We start from the raw sequence: 16762 nt of genomic DNA, 5'->3' as shown, positions 1-16762 counted from the left end.
CAGTTCTGAGCCCGGTCCTTTAAGATTGCCAGGCATCACAAACATCACGAGCAAAAATATCACAGTTCAGGAGGAGGGGAGCCCTTGAAATTCTATGTATGTCATCTTCACTAGCTGTGAAAGAAAGCCTTTGTAACTGTCACAAGGTCTGAAAGGGAGAGGAGGAGGTGGAACCTAAAAACTGACTAAAGTGTATAAACCTTGAACCCCAGTAGTCGGACACTAAGATTAGCTGAGTGCCCTCTTGCAGCCAGGTGCTCAAGTGTATAGAACAAACTTACTAACAAATTTACTAATACCTTATTTACTCTATATATTTCATAAATAAACTTGTGATCTCTTTTCCACTATACATGTCTCTTGCTTGAATTTTTCTCTTGCGAGCAAGACAAGAACAAAGAAGAGAGCCCTTTGACTCTGGTCTACCCAGTAACATATTCATTAAGCAGAGATTCTGCATTTAATGTTGCAGCTCAGGGAGTTAGGAAGGGTTCCAACAATGTGGTTGATAGTCTGTAACATGAATCAAAAGGTGACCCACAGTGAATAAATTAGAACTGCCAGACCTACCTTGGTAGAGGAAAGGATTCAAGGGCTTATGGAGATTAGAATGTTAGGGTGGATTTGTATGTAAAAGCACATCATCTACACCGGAAGGGTTTGGTAGACTTTACCTCTCTTGCCACTGCTACAAAATAACAAATCTGTGAGCAGAGCTCTGGTATTTTTAAAGAGCTCAGGGATCATTATTCTATGTAGACCAGTGGAAACCAAAGCACTGAATTGGGAAATTTAAATGCAACAGTTGTAATTGAATCCTGGGATGGCAGGAGCCAAGTGATAGCACTCAACTGCCTGAAGCAAAGTGGACATAGGTACTGTAACAGACAGCAAAGTCAGAGCACCAATCCAGGCGTAGGAGTGAAATAGATAAGAAGCATACTAAATCCTCACTTGATTTGTATAGCAGAAATATTCTAGGTTAAGTAAATAAAAGTCTAATCTGAATTATAAAAAGTAAGTCATAGCCCCTCAATCAATTCCCAGAATTGAGCCAATTTGCAGACCCAAAAGTCTTTCAATGAAGGGGAGGGAAGGTCCCCTTCAGAAAGGACCTCAGTACACTGCCCAAAATAATATTGTCAATCTTTCTTCCAGCCTTCCTCAAATGTACCTGCAGCCTTTGCCAAGGTCACTGTGCACTGAGAAAAGGAGATAATTGGACCTTTAGGGGATGACTGGACACTAGCTCTGAACTGACATTAATTCCAGGAGACCCACAACATCACTGGGGTCCACCTGTCAGAATAGGGGCTTATGGAGGATTGGTGATCAATAGAATTTTAGCTTAGGTCCTTCTCTCAGTGGGCCCAATGAGTCCTCAAACCCATTCTGTGGTTATTTCTCCAATTCTGAAATGTATAACTGGACTATACATATTTAGAAGCAGGCAAAATCCCCATATTGGTTCCCTGGCCTATGGCGTGAGGCCTATTATGGTAGGAAAGACCAAGTAGATGCCACTAGAATTACCTCTGTCTAAGACAATATTAAAACAAAAGTAATACTATATTTCTGAAGGATTTCAGAGAATAGTGCTACCATCAAGGACTTGAAGGATGCACGTGTGGGGAGTCCAAGTACATCCTATTCAAACCTTCTATTTGGTTTCTACATAAGACAGGTAAATCTTGGAGAATGACACTAGATTATCATGAACTTAACCAGCTGGTGACTTCAACTGCAGCTCTGCTATACCAGAGGTGGTTCCTTTGTTTGGGCAAATTAACACATCCCTTGATATCTAGTACATAGCTATTAATCTGATAAAATATTTTCTCTCCATACTTATCAATAAGGCCCACCAGAAGTCTTTTAGTTTCAGTTGGCAAGACCAGTGATGCATTATACTATCTTAAGTGATATAGCAATGCTCCAACCCTATGTCATAATTTAGTTCACAGGGATACCTTCCATAAGATATCATAATGGATCATTACATGGAGCACGGAGTAACGACTAACTACTCAAGATTTACTGACAAGATATTTGTGTTTAGATGGTGGTAATAAAGGTGATAAAAATTCAGGGGACTTCTATCTCAATTAAAATTCTAGGGATCCAGTGGCATGAGGAATATTAAGGTATCTCTCCAAAGCAGGATAGGTTGTTGCATCTGGCCCCTCCTACAACCATGCAAAAAAAAAGAGGCACAGTGCCTGGTAGCCTTCTTTGAATTTTAGAAGCAATATATCCTCATTTGAATGCATTTCTCTAGCCTATTTACCAAGTGACCCGAAAAGCTGCTACTATTAACTGGGACCTAGAACAAGAAGAGACTCTACAACAGGTCCAGGTTTCTGAGTATGCTGTTCTGCCACTTGAGCCATCTGATCCAGCAGATTCAATGGTGCATAAAGTGTCAGTAGCAGATGGCAGTGCTATTTAGAGACTTTGACAGGCTCCTATATGTGAATCAAAGTTCATGCCCTTAGAATTTTGTATCAAAGTCCTGCCATTCTTTGTGGACAACTACTCTCCTTTTGAAACACAACTCTTGGTCTGCTACTGGGCCTTAATAGAAATTGAGCCTTAACCACTACCACCAAGTTACCATGAAACTTAAGCAATCATGAACTGGTTGTCATCTGACCCACCAACCATAAAGTTAGGTGGATAGAGCAACACTCCATCGGCAAATAGGATTTGGTATATACACAATCAAGTCCAAAAGGTTCTGAAAGCACAAGTTACATGAAGAAGTAGCCCAGATGCCCATTCCTGATATTCTACCTTCTCTCTCCTGCCCCTATGGCCTCATGCCAAGCTCTCTAAACTCACCTGATAGGGAAAGAGAAGGCTTGGGCCTAGTTTACAGATAGTTTTGCAAACTATGAAGACACCACCTAAATGTAGACAGTTGTGGCACTATAGCCCCTTTCTGGAACATTCCTGAAGAACAGTGGTAATTTTTCCAGTGGGTAGAACTTTGAACCCTGGTTGTTCACTTTGCTCAGAAGGAGAAATGTTGAAATGTGTAATACCAATTCACAGGTTATGACTGATGGTTTGGCTAGATGATCAGGGGCTGGAAAGGTACATGGTTGGAAATTTGATGATGAGTAAATTTTGGGGAAAGATATGTGGATAGGTCTCTGTGAATGGGCAGGAAACAGGAAGATATCTGTGTCCCATGTGAATGCTTACCAAAGTGTAACTTCAGCAGAGGAGAATTTCAATACAGTAGTCCCTCCTTATCTGTGGATTTAGCTTTCATAGTTTTATCTGCTCATGGTCAACCATGTCTGAAATTATTAAGTGGAAATTTCCAGAAATCAACAATTCATAAATTTTGAATGGTCTGTCTTTATGAGTAGTGTAATGAAATCTTGTGCTGTGTCACTCTATCTCACCCAGGACATGAATCATTTTTTTGTTCAACATTTCTACTTGGCATATACTACCCACCCACTAATCACTCAGTAGCTGTCTCTATCATCAGACCTACTGTCATTGGATTGCAATACTTGTGTTCAGAAAACCCTTATTTTTCTTAAAAATGGGCCTAAAATGCAAGAATAGTAATGTTGATCATTTAGATATGCAAAAGAGAGGCTATAAAATGCATTCTTCAAGTAAATTGTTGAAAGTTCTAGACTTAATAAGAAAAAAATGTTAATGTTTCTAAGATCTACAATAAGAACAAATCTTTTATCATTAAATTATAAAGAAGAGAAAAAAATTGTGCTAATTTGCTGAGAGAAAAAGAAACCATCCTCACATAACTTGTATTACAATATACTGTTATAATTGTTTTGTTTTATTATTAGTTATTATTATGTATCTCTTACTGTGCCTAATTTATATAGAAAACTTCACAAATTTGCATGCCATCCTTGTGCAGGGGCCATGCTAATCTTCTCTGTATCATTCCAATTTTAGTATATGTGCTGCTGAAGCAAGCACTGTGCCTAATTTATAAATTAAACTTTATCATAGGTATGTATGTATAGAAAAAAGCATAATATACATAGGATTTGGTACCACCCACAGTTTTAGGCATCCACTGGGAGTCTTGGAACATAACTCCTATGGATACAGGATAATACTATAATCAAGAAGGATAGGAGGACCTGTTCTGTGGATACCAATCAGCCTCTTTTCCTAGCCATTCCTCTCATCTTACAATGGGCCCATGGACAAAGTGGCCATGAGGCAGGATGGAGTTTATACTGGCTTAGCAACATGGACTTCCGTTAGCCAAGGCTAACTTGGCTACAGCCACCAATGAGTGCTCAATCTAACAGTAGCAGAGACCAACACTAAGTTCCCAGTATGGCACCATTCCCTGGGTTAATCTTCCAGCTACCTAGTGGCAGGTAAATTATGACTTCCATCACGGAAGAGGCAGTGTTTTGTTGTCTCTGGAACAGATACTCCAGACATAAATTTGTCTTTTCCATGTGCTATGCTTCTGCTAAAACTACTATCTGTGGACTTAGCAGATGCCTTATTCACCATCATAATATTTTACACAGTATTGCTCCTGGTCAAGTAACTCAGTTCACAGCAAAAGAAGTGTGGCAATGAGCCTGTTCTCATGGAATTCACTGGTCTTACCATGTTCCTCACCATCCTGAAAGCAGGTAGCTTGAAAGAATGGTAGAATTGTCTGTTGAAAACTCTGTAATAGTAATGCCAGCTAGTTGGCAGTATCTTGCAGGAATTGAGGGAGATTCTTTAGAAGGCTGTACATGCTTTGAATCAGTGTCCAATATATGGTAATGTTTCTCCCACAGGCAGAACTCATAAAGTCAGGAATCCAGGAGTAGAAATGGACATGACACCACTCCCTCTTACCTCCAGTGACTCACTAGAAAGATTTTTATCTCCTGTTCCTGTGACTTGATGCCCTGCTGGCCTAGAAGTCTTAGTTCCAAAAGAAAGAATACTTTCAGTAGGAGATACACTGATTTCATAGAACAGGCCAATAAGGCTACTACCTGGCCAGCTGGGACTCTTGCCTCTTCATAGGAAAAGAAGAGAGTTATTGTGGTGGCTAGAATGATTCGTCCTGATTCCCAATGGGATGTTGGTCTACCACTCTACAATTGAGGTAGAGAAGAGTATGTCTGGAATATAGGAGATCTGTTAGGTCATCTCCCAATCTCCCAGTATAACTATCCCCTATAATTAATGCCAATGGAAAATTATAACAACCCAGTCCAGGCAGGACTATGAATGGCTCTCAGGAATGAAGTAGTGAGTCATTTCACCAAGGTAAAGAACAATGACCCGCTGAGGTGCTTGCTGAAGGCAAAAGGGGCTACAGAATGAACAGTAGGAGATATTTATAAATACCAACTATGTTAACAATCAAGAACTGTAACTGCCATGACTTTTTCTCCCTTATTTTATGAATGTGTGTATATAATGTTTTCTTCTTTCTCTTATTTCTTTTTTTTTAAGATTTTATTTATTTATTTTTAGGGAGGGAAGGGAGAAAGATAGAGAGAGAGAGAAACATCAATGTGCGGTTGCTGGAGGTTATGGCCTGCAACCCAGGAATGTACCCTGGCTGGGAATCGAACCTGGGACACTTTAGTTCCCAGCCCGCACTCAATCCACTGAGCTATGCCAGCCAGGGCTTCTTTCTCTTATTTCTTTATCATGTAACATAATATGCATGTCATACTGTTTAAATATTCTTAATTTTACATCATAGTATTTAAGTTATGAAATATCAAAGAGTAAAAAAAAATAATTCAAGGACTTTACTTCTTCCTCTGGAGAAGTGGTTAGTGCATTTTTAGTTGTGTACAGCATAGTTGCTATCATAGGAAGTGGAATTATACACCAAATATATATATACACACACACATGTACACAAATACACATACAATATGTGCGTCCATAAGCATTTGGAATAAGGTCTCCTTAACTCAAGTTATATGAATCAAACCTATCTTTTTTTAAAAGGTATTCACTTTTGCTATTCATCCAATTATGACACTAGCCTGGTATATCAGCTACATTACTAGATATTCACTAGGGCACAAATGCAGAATTCAAAACTGATGAACACCCTGCCTGGTGTGGCTCAGTGGAGTGAACCCTGGCTTGTGAACCAAGAGATCACTGGTTCAGTTCCCAGTAAGGGCACATGCCAGGGTTGCACATTTGAGGGCATGCAGGGGGCAACCAATAGATGTTTCTCTCCCTTTTTTTCTCCCTCCTTTCTCTCTCTTTAAAAATAAATTTTAAAAAAACTAAGGAAGGAAGGAAATATGTCTCGATCACCTGTCGGCGGTGACTGTGGAATGCTGCAGATGGCTCATCAACACACGAGAAAAACACACAGAGACAACCAAGTCCTGTGGGGAAGTAGAAACAAAATGGCCACCCTCTCTGGTGGGGACAGTGCCCTGTTCCCCCTCGGAGAGGCTTCTTATTGGTTTCATTTGAATAAGAATTCAGGTAAAGCTCATTACTCATTGCTGGGAAATAAGGATCAAACAACAGATAACAAGAAAGTCTGAGGGCCTATTTTGAGCCAGGGTCAAAGAGCTGTAAAACTTTAAAGAATAAACTTACTTCTTCCTTGGACCCTTATCATTCAACTGAGAGCACTCTAAGTAAAGCAGGTTTCACAAGATCTTACATATTCTTTCTTAGGCCTCATCACCTGCCCTTTCCAGCACAGAGCTGCACCACCCTGTCATTGTTTCAGGCTTAGGTGGAGCAAGGGAAGTAAGGCAGCCAAGCGATAAGGAGATTTTTTTCCCAGATGATGAGGACTCAGGCTATATCATAGCCGAGGAGCAAGGGTTCATCACCCCCTTTTGCTATAGCCCCCAAAGTCCTTTCTTGGGGGCCTCCCACGTGATCGTGCCTGTCTTAGATCATTCCCCCCTTGGGGAATCTTACCCATCATTGGCTAACCGACCAAGCATTGGGGTTCAGTTATGAATGAAGCAGCAGAAGCAGTGCTCCTGCCAGGGAGATAAGCTTTTGTCTCCTTGCTGGCTTATGGTCCAAGGTCATTCCCTCAGCCTTAGCCTTGGTGGAGGCTATAGCTTCTGATACCAGGCAGGGAGGTCCCCAACAGAAATACATGGGAAAAATAAATAAAAAAAATTGTTAAGAGAAATGTAGATATAAACTAAAGTGCAGAAAGTAAAGTATTTCCTATGGTTAACAATAGAAAAACTTAGATTCTTTATTTGGCTCTTTATTGAATTTATTTATTTTTCCTACAATGAGATTTAATTTTAAAATATAAATTTTATTGCCAGAAAGGTTTACAGAAATTGTTTGTAAAATACCTTTCTCAATTTCCAACATACACATCTCAAAGTATCACAAAATTTTAAAAATAGGGGAAAATGAAAATATAAGCTTACAGATATCTATGTTTCCATTTGCAGGGTAAAAGATAAAATTAGATTATTCTGAGTTATCCAAAGGACCATTCAACTCATTTATTAATGCAGCTGAATAAAGGTAGTCATGTGACTAGGAATTGAAAGTATCCCATACCATTCAACTGACTTTACAAGCACTTCTCTTAAACTTCTTGAAATGTCTTTGAAGTAAAAATTGTTTTCACATAAAAATGGTGTGCGTGTACATGTATACAATTAGTAGGTAACCTCAGTTCCTCAAAACAGAATCTAAATGTTTCATTTAAGAATATCTAAATATTAAAGATCTAAAAAGTTGGGCTTAAAAACTAGCAGATATCATAAGACAGAGGGAAATAAAACTTTGTGATAGTGTGAAAAGCTCCTTAATATTCTTGGTAGGCATTGAGCCTAAGAGGGCCAGAACAATCTGACCACAGGCAACCAGAAACACTTTTCACAAATTTCCAAGAAAATAAAAAGCTTAGCCTGTAACAGAAACTCAGAGGTATTTACTGAGTGAACCAGATATGATTAATGTGTATGATAGAGCGATACAAAGTTTGAAAACTAAGTCACTTGAAAAACTAATTAAGTCGCTGTCACTTAAAATTCCTCCGCAGGCTTCATATTTACCAAAGCCATTCTTCCTATCGTTTATTTGTTTAAATGCACACTCATAATTTAAGTCTCATTTCTTGTGATCTCCTTCTATTCCATCCATGAAACTACTTCTATTACTACCTCTGTGCATTTGCCCATCAAGCTCTCTCTCACAGAAAGCCATTTCCATCTGGCAAACTTCTCATACGTCAAGTCCAAACTTAAATATCTTGGAAATTCTCTTTAACTCCACAGAGTTATCACTGCTCCTTGAATTTTCCCATAACATTTTATACACACATTTTCTATATTATTTAGCAAACTATCTTGTTATTATTGGGTTAATATTCTATACTCCATACTATGTTTTAAGCTCCACAAAAAAAGAATAATTCTTACTCATGTATGTACCTATAATGCTTTATCCAGGGTTTGGCACATTGCAAAAAAAAATCAAGATTAAGCCTGGCTGGCATAGCTCAGTGGATTGAGCACAGGCTGTGAACCAAAGTGTCGCAGGTTTGATTCCCAGTCGGGGTACATGCCTGGGTTGCAGGCCATAACCCCCAGCAACTGCACATTGATGTTTCTCTCCCTCTCTATCTCCCTCCCTTCCCTCTCTAAAAATAAATAAATAAAATCTTTTTAAAAAAAATCAAGATTATTTTCTTAAGTAATTGAAAAGTGTTCTTTGCTAGTTTACTTATTCCATAATATAATTAATATAACCATCAATCATCAATAATATCAAGTTAGAGCTCATATTGGAAACATAAAATCTTGAGTCCAAAATTCAGTAATGTAAATTAACATTTGATTTAGTATCCTAGTGTAAAAAAAAATTGCCTTGGCTACTCAACATGAATGTAAAAAGGAAGTTCTTGTTAGCTGATGAGAGAATGGGTAACATTTCTTATGATATTAGCTGAAGTTGGAAAACAGAAAAAGCATTTACTAATATTTCTGAAACTATGGGCCTGGCTTATCACTTTTGAATTATTAGAAATGTGCCCTTTACTAAGTATGCTTCTGCCTCCTTTGAGTGGTTGTCAGCTGGGTGCAGAATTGCCTACCCACAAGGGTAGGGGTTTTTGCAGATGTGGTACAGGGACATGGGTTGTCACAAGTCTGGAGGATGCATTTAGTAGTAACCAGGAGCTAGGGATGTTCAGTGTCCTGCAATGCTTGGGAAAACCTACAAAAAATAAATATCCACTCTAAAATCTTAATACTTCATTATGTAATACTTAAGTAACCCAAGAGTCATTTTGTATTGATTTATATTACTAACTTCTATAGACTTGATTGCACAATGAAATGCTTTCCAATCTCTTCATGTCAGTCTATGCATATAATTGTACTTCATTTTCAAGTACAATCCTGAGCTAGAATTGTTAACCAAGTAGTACTCTTACTGGAAAATTCTAAGGAAAAAATAGATATACTTCAGCATATTGCCAGGTTGCCATGAAACCAAGAAGAAATATATGGACAGGTTACTAATAGAAACTGCCTTTGTTAACCAACTTCCTATTTTCCTGCACACTTCACAAGACCAGATGTTTTCTCTGAAACTGGTTCAAGTTTACTTTCTTCCTCTTTGGTGATTAAAGTTATATACCATACTGTATTAACATATATGAGGAGGGACACAAAAAACCCTGGAATTTATTTATAAAGAATTGTGTATTTATTCGTACCTGTTTAAATTTCAGTCCCTTCAAAGTATTCTCACTTTGATGCACTACAGCTATCAAGACGTTTTTTCCACTGCTGAAAAGCAGTTTTTGAGCTTGTTGATTTTGATGCCTTTTAGTGCTTCTGCTGTTTTTGTTTGTTTGTTTGTTTCACCTCTTCCACATTGGCAAAATGTTTTCCTCTGAGGACTTCTTTCATCCAGGTAAACAACAAAAAATATTGCTCCAGGTGAGATCCAGTGAATAGGGAGGGTGGGGCACAGGGGTCATGCTGTTTTTGGTCAGAAACTGCTGAACACTCAGCATGGTGTGAGCAGGTGTGCTTATAAATTACCTATCAGGTAATGGATAAACACACTGAAAGTCTTCAAAAAAAATTCATTGAAGTAGAATGCAGCCTCTCACACCACCACCACCAGCTGGTACATTGATAAGGATGGGATCTAGAACACTCACCTAGTGGAGGAAGCCTGTATTACATGGAGGCTTTGGGTGAATACCTTAACATTTCTGACCTCATTTTTCTCAAAAGGCCTCACGGTGCTATTGTTCAGGGTTAGGTAACATAATATGTATCATGTATATAGCAAAGGGTCTGGATCAGAAAACAAAGGTAGGATAAGATGGTTAATGTCAAAGAAAGCAAACACCTTATCAATACTGTTTATATATCTGCAGAAATATCAAGCCAATGAAACAAAGTGAAGGGACTCTTAATTTATTAATGAATGGCTAGAATTAAGTTAAGGAGAGAATTCTGTGATGATTCTGTTTCTGTCCTGAGGATTTTGATTTGATTGGCAGCAATATCTCAAAGAACTGATAATTCCATGAGCTAGGATAAGGACAGTGGCCCTTTAGATCACCAATAAATCCATTTATCTAGTTCTCTGTTCATCAAGTAAGTGTCTACTTTGCCTTTTCATTCTCATTTTCCTAAACAAAGTGGGTGTGCTAACCAGATGATCTAAGCATTGTAGTTCTGTTGGCAGCCTTAATTTTCATTATGAATTAATAACATTTTATCTGGTTTATATGGAGTTTTATTACTGAAAATCTATTCAGGTACATTTCAATTTGATCAGTTCCAGATATATCACACCTTGAAGTTGATAATCCCGTTGGTATGGAAGTCTAATAAAACATCTCTTTAGTTTCAAGTAACAGAAAATCACAGCAGTAAAATAAATTGAGAAGAGCAGGTAAATGAGTAAACAGGCTTAAGTGCGTTAAGGAAATAGATGAACTAGCGAATCAAACTATTTATTATTTGCAATGTAGACTTAGTAGTGACTCAGAAGGTTTTCAGGTTAGTTTTACCTGTGAAAGATAAACATCCAGAGAAAGAGATGTTTAGTATAGAACTAATGCATACAAATAAAAAGCTTGGTGATGAAAATGAAGCTTTAGAGTAAAGAGCAGGTAAATACTTCTAATCACAAAATCTGCCTATTAGATTACTCAAGTTACTCATAGAGGGGCAACAAAGAACTCAGATACCCAAGACATATTTCAATTCAAAGGAGAAAAAACTCAGTGAAATAAGAGATAATATTTAAGACTTTTGAGTCAAGTTCACACTTCTGATAATTTTGGTTGTGACTTCTTGCTATAGCATATGCATAATTTAAGATTGTCTTAAATTAACAAAATTAATAGTGGATACATAGGATGCCAATAAATAAAAAACTGAGTAGGTAGGCAGACAAATAAATGGATAGAGAAAGGTAGATGGATGGATAAAAAGAGATAAAATTAGCTTAAAACCCTCTGAAAATTCATTGAGTTTTAAAGTCCTTTAATAATTTCATAAAGGGTCTTGTAGTATAGAAATATCTGTTATTTCCTTTGAGTTTGGTTGTGAATGTCATAAATAATTATTAATGAAAAAATATTTTTTTCAGGACTTCCTAGATGTAGGCTTATTTTACATAGTACAGTGTTTCTCCAGCTTGGCTACAAACCCTGGGATGTGTGTTAAAGATACAGATTCCTGGGATCCATACCAACTCACTGAAACAATCTCACAGAGCCAGAGTCTGAGAATAAGGAGTTTTAAAAAGCACTATTGAGATTGTTATGGTTCCAGGAATTCATGTAACAACATCCATAATTTCAAGATTAAGGATTTTACTATGTAAGCTTTCCAAAGAGTCAATTTCAGTTCTGGGGGAATCAGAACAATAAGTGGTATACTTTATCTGCTAGGTACATTCAGTTCAGTTCCCCAACAGTGGCCTAAAGCCTACTGACTTGAAGGTGAAGCTCCTGCTAAGTGCTGGGGCTGGGGGCTGGGTAAAGGCAGGTAGTAATATCAAACAACCACAACATCAAAAGTTAAGACTCTTGTCTATGAGGAAGAATTTCTAGTCTGGTTTGACAAACATGAATAACAAAGACAAATTGAAGCTTATGCAAGACGGTATATGATCAAGCATTTGGGGACTGAGGAAGTAGAACAAGAAGGTAAAAAAGAAATATCACTGTGGGATTGAGTTGAACCAAAGTTAAAAAAACTGATAGACTCATAACTAACTTAGCCCAGTGGGAAGAATATTATGCATTAGAGATCTTTGAAAGGTGAGATTTCAATACCCAGCTATTCAGCCCTCTGAAAGAAATGAACACAGTGAAGAAGAGAGAGAGAAACAAGTGTCAGAAATTATCAGGCCATGAAGGAGACCATCTGAACATCATGGCATACCACCTTCTTTCCTCCTTCATTGTATCTTTGCAATCTTCTCTGAACTAGGACTATTAGGTCATAGAAAAAAGTGCTCTGCTCTTATTTGATTTCAAGAGGAAGGGATATGAAAAACCCCCAATAATTACTAGAGGATATTGGGAGTTGCTGCGAAAGAAGATGAGAGATGACAGAGAGGATGCAGTGATAACCATAGAGAGTTTTTAAAATAGCACATAATGTATAGCCTACTCCACAGGTGGCAAACAAAAGGCCTGCAGGCTGAATCTGGCCCTCCACCTTGTTTCTACCCAGCGACAGCGCTGATCTCTCGCTTAACTGTTAAAGAGTAGTTACATTTATATAGTCCTAAAACTACATTTGGCCTTTTGAAGGCAACAGTGAGGATGATGCGTCCCCCGGTGAAAACAAGTTTGACACCGCTGGCCTACACTATGAGGTACTATGGATTCAGTTGAATATTCTGGGAATATTAAGCAATTCTCTAATGCTGCAGATTATGAAGTAGCCTACAAAATAATATGTTTACATAATATTTTCTAAGAACATCAAATTGCTTTTTCTAAGATTACCACATTATCATGTCTTTTTTTTTTTAAAAGAATGAAATTTGATTTATAATTAGTTAGGACTTGATGTCTGTATTCTAATTCTATTCTGAGATGTGCTTCTGACCTATTGTGAACACTTGGAAAAACTTTTGTTCCATATTTGAACAACCACGTGTTATTTTTTTCCCTCCTCTTTTCCCACAAATCCACCCCTCCTCATAACATGTAAACTTCCAACACGGAATATTGAAGCCTCTAGTCTTATTCATTCTTTAAAATTTTTATATAATTTTATCCTTAAAAATTTCTTCCTTCTCCCATTTTTTCCATGAATAGCTTCTGCAAGTGTGGCAAAAACTACTTTATTCTTCCCATGCTAATACCAAAATTGCTTATCAAAGTTCTTTCTAATAAAGTCTCTTTCTCACCCCCACATTAGGCCTGAGGCTGTTTGACTGACTTGTTCTGCACTGAGGTTAGCTCTGATCTCCATATCTTTGTTGAGCAGACAGATGGGAAGGGACAAAGTTGTATGGCACTGTCAAAAATGATTTAACAACATTTCATTTTTATTTTTAAATCAAATCTCAAGAGAAAGTTCTGTCCCCACTCAACCCCTTGTATGGCACCATTCACAACAGGAGTTCACAGCCCTCATTGTTTATAAGCTGCCAAATATATGACAATCAACCCCCTTCAGATGTAACTGCCCACAGGCCAGGAGTGAATAGTCAGTCTTTAACTGCCTGGATAGTCAAATAGAGTGGTTTCCACCCCTGGGACTCTTTCCTCAACAATCCCTGCTATCAGAATGCATCAGGATTGGGAAGGAGAAGAAACATCAACAAATCAAACTACCAATCATCCACAGTGATCTCAGCATTTTCTGAAATAAATTAGTCCATTTCTGTAATTTCTTAAGAATATCTTTTATCAACAGAGTAATTTAATATTATTCTGTATGGACCAACAAATACAACAGTACTATGACTATTTAAAGAAGAAAATACTATAATCATTTGAAGTTAATATGACTGTAACTGGAAAACCCAAACTAATTAAACCATTTAGAATTTAGTAGACCTTATTAAAGATTTTTATAGTCTAAACAATGACTCATAAGAAAACTTAGTGAAAATATCCTTTTACCATTACAATGAAACCATAAACATTCTTGAGAATGAACTTAAGAAAATATAGAAGCTGTAGAAATTATAAATTAAACTTAGTCATATTTTGTTGGGAACTGCCCTGCCTGGTGTCAGAAGCTTAACGCCCACCGAGGCTAAGGCTGAGGGAATGACCTTGGACCATAAGCCAGCAAGGAGACAAAAGCTTATCTCCCTGGCAGGAGCACTGCTTCTGCTGCTTCATTCATAACTGAACCCCAATGCTTGGTTGGTTAGCCAATGATGGGTAAGATTCCCCAAGGGGGGAATAATCTAAGACAGGCACGATCACGTGGGAGGCCCCCAAGAAAGGACTTTGGGGGCTATAGCAAAAGGGGGTGATGAACCCTTGCTCCTCGGCTATGATATAGCCTGAGTCCTCATCATCTGGGAAAAAAATCTCCTTATCACTTGGCTGCCTTACTTCCCTTGCTCCACCTAAGCCTGAAACAATGACAGGGTGGTGCAGCCCTGTGCTGGAAAGGGCGGGTTCCCTGGGTGATCAGGCCTAAGAAAGAATATGTAAAATCCTGTGAAACCTGCTTTACTTAGAGTGCTCTCAGTTGAATGATAAGGGTCCAAGGAAGAAGTAAGTTTATTCTTTAAAGTTTTACAGCTCTTTGACCCTGGCTCAAAATAGGCCCTCAGACTTTCTTGTTATCTATTGTTTGATCCTTACTTCCTAGCAATGAGTAATAAGCTTTTACCTGAATTCTTATTGAAATGAAACCAATAAAAAGCCTCTCCGAGGGGGAACAGGGCACTCTCCCCACCAGAGAGAGAGTGGCCATGGCACCCTCCAGGAGAGAGGGTGGCCAAGGTGCTCCCACGTGAGGAGTGGCCCTGCTGTTCCTATTCCCCCACAGGACCTGGTTGTCTCTATGTATGTTTTTAGCATGTTTTGATGAACATCTGCAGCTGAGATGGATACTGCAGGCCGGTATCCTCCTCAATATTTTGTTTTTGAAACAGGTGATTTATTGCTATAAAAATATCAATGTTTCCTAAATAACCTAAAAATAAAATGTTGCCCTCTCATAAAAATACCAACAAAATTGTTTTTGAATTGATTTAGAAGAATAAATATACAATAATGCACATTGTCCAGTGACAAATCTCCAGTATGAAACTTCACAAGCATTTTTGATATGTTCCATCAGTCACAGCACCTTCTCCATACACTGCACTAAACTTTTTCTTTTTGCATTTCAGTCATGTTTATACCTTTCTTGAAATATGTTACATATTTTCTTCCATCTTCAATACTAATATGCGTACACAAAATTTACCAATTTTGATTAGTTTTTATTTTTTTAATGCACGCTGAGATGACAGCTGGCATAATACAATCTAACCAAACTGTTTCAAATGAAGTTAAAGATAACCAAGCACTACTAGAGCCACACTTTTTGGCCAACATGATATATCAAATGCCTACATATCAATAAGGAAAAGATAAGTGACTGACAATGCTCAAATTATTAATAAAGTTATAAAAATTTAATCAGAGAGCTAACTGTTCAATTTATCACAGAAGCAAAGGATCTGTATCATATGATATTTATTATTTCTGGGAGTTTAAACTAGCACAGTTTCCTCAAAGGCAACCAGGCCATGTCTAGTAAAATAGGAAATATTAATAACTTCGATCTAGTAACTTAGTGAACATTTGTAAAAGTATAGAAAGACTTACATTCTGAGAGTTTCCTGTGATTTTTTCTTGCCCTTAATTGTCAGGCATTGGAAACAGCCTGAATTTTCATTTGTGAAGACTGCATATATTCATTATTGTGTATCTATATATATGGAGATAGGACCCTATGTGTGGAAATGGTAATAATTCTAACTAGATAGACCTTATCTAGGTTATTTATTGTTATAACCCAGAACCTAGAACATTATCTGGCATTTACTGTTCAATAAATGTTTGTATGTTGAATGAACAAATATATTGATATATGCTAAAAGTAAATTGTAAAATAGCATCTGACATTAAGTCAGATATCTTTAAAAAGTATAACTCTTTAAAAGTGGCCCAGTAGTTTTTAATTTACAAGACATTTTTCCTTTCTAATTAGTCCACTTCTGTACTTTCTCACATGTTTAACAATAAACATGCAAATGTTTGTGTTTGAAAGATTGAAATAGGAAGAGAGTACTCTATTCCTTTATACTAAAGCTATGCTGTAGAGGGTTATTTACACTTAAATTAGTTGTGATTAAATTAATAATTAGGCAGCCCTGGCTGATATGGCTTAGCTGATTGAGCACCGGCCTGGTTACCGGTTCAATTCCCAGTCAGGGCACATGCCTGGGTTGCAGGCAAGGTCCTCTGTAAGGGGGCACGTGAGAGGCAACCACACATTGATGTTTCTCTTCCTCTCTTTTTACCAACCTTCCCCTCTGTCTAAAAATAAATAAATAGAATCTTTAAAAAGTCAATAATTAGGCAGTGAGATACTACAGTATAGACAACAATGATTTTATATCCTGGGAAGGAAAAAAAGAAGAGCATGGTTAAGAAAATTTCACTTAAGAGAGCAAATATGACTGAAATAAAACTTATCTCAACTTCATGAACTGAGTTTTAGCAAGCATTTTCACTTTTTTTTCTTAAATTTTTATTTATATCTTT

The 16762-nt window shown here is 37.5% G+C and overlaps 1 protein-coding gene and 1 non-coding gene across 4 annotated transcripts in view; both read right to left on the bottom strand.

Moving 5' to 3' along the window:
* The window catches only part of LINGO2 (leucine rich repeat and Ig domain containing 2), a 1215855-nt gene that overhangs the window by 181787 nt on the left and 1017306 nt on the right, over window positions 1-16762 (bottom strand). The window lies entirely within an intron of this gene.
* Window positions 3860-3966, bottom strand: LOC114513742. Its single transcript, XR_003685865.1, has one exon. It is a non-coding gene; the product is annotated as a U6 spliceosomal RNA (small nuclear RNA).

The sequence above is a fragment of the Phyllostomus discolor genome, chromosome 3, assembly GCF_004126475.2.
Source record: "Phyllostomus discolor isolate MPI-MPIP mPhyDis1 chromosome 3, mPhyDis1.pri.v3, whole genome shotgun sequence".
NCBI lineage: Eukaryota > Metazoa > Chordata > Mammalia > Chiroptera > Phyllostomidae > Phyllostomus > Phyllostomus discolor.
Note: the sequence above shows the minus strand (reverse complement) of the source record. Positions and strands in the feature narration are given on the sequence as shown.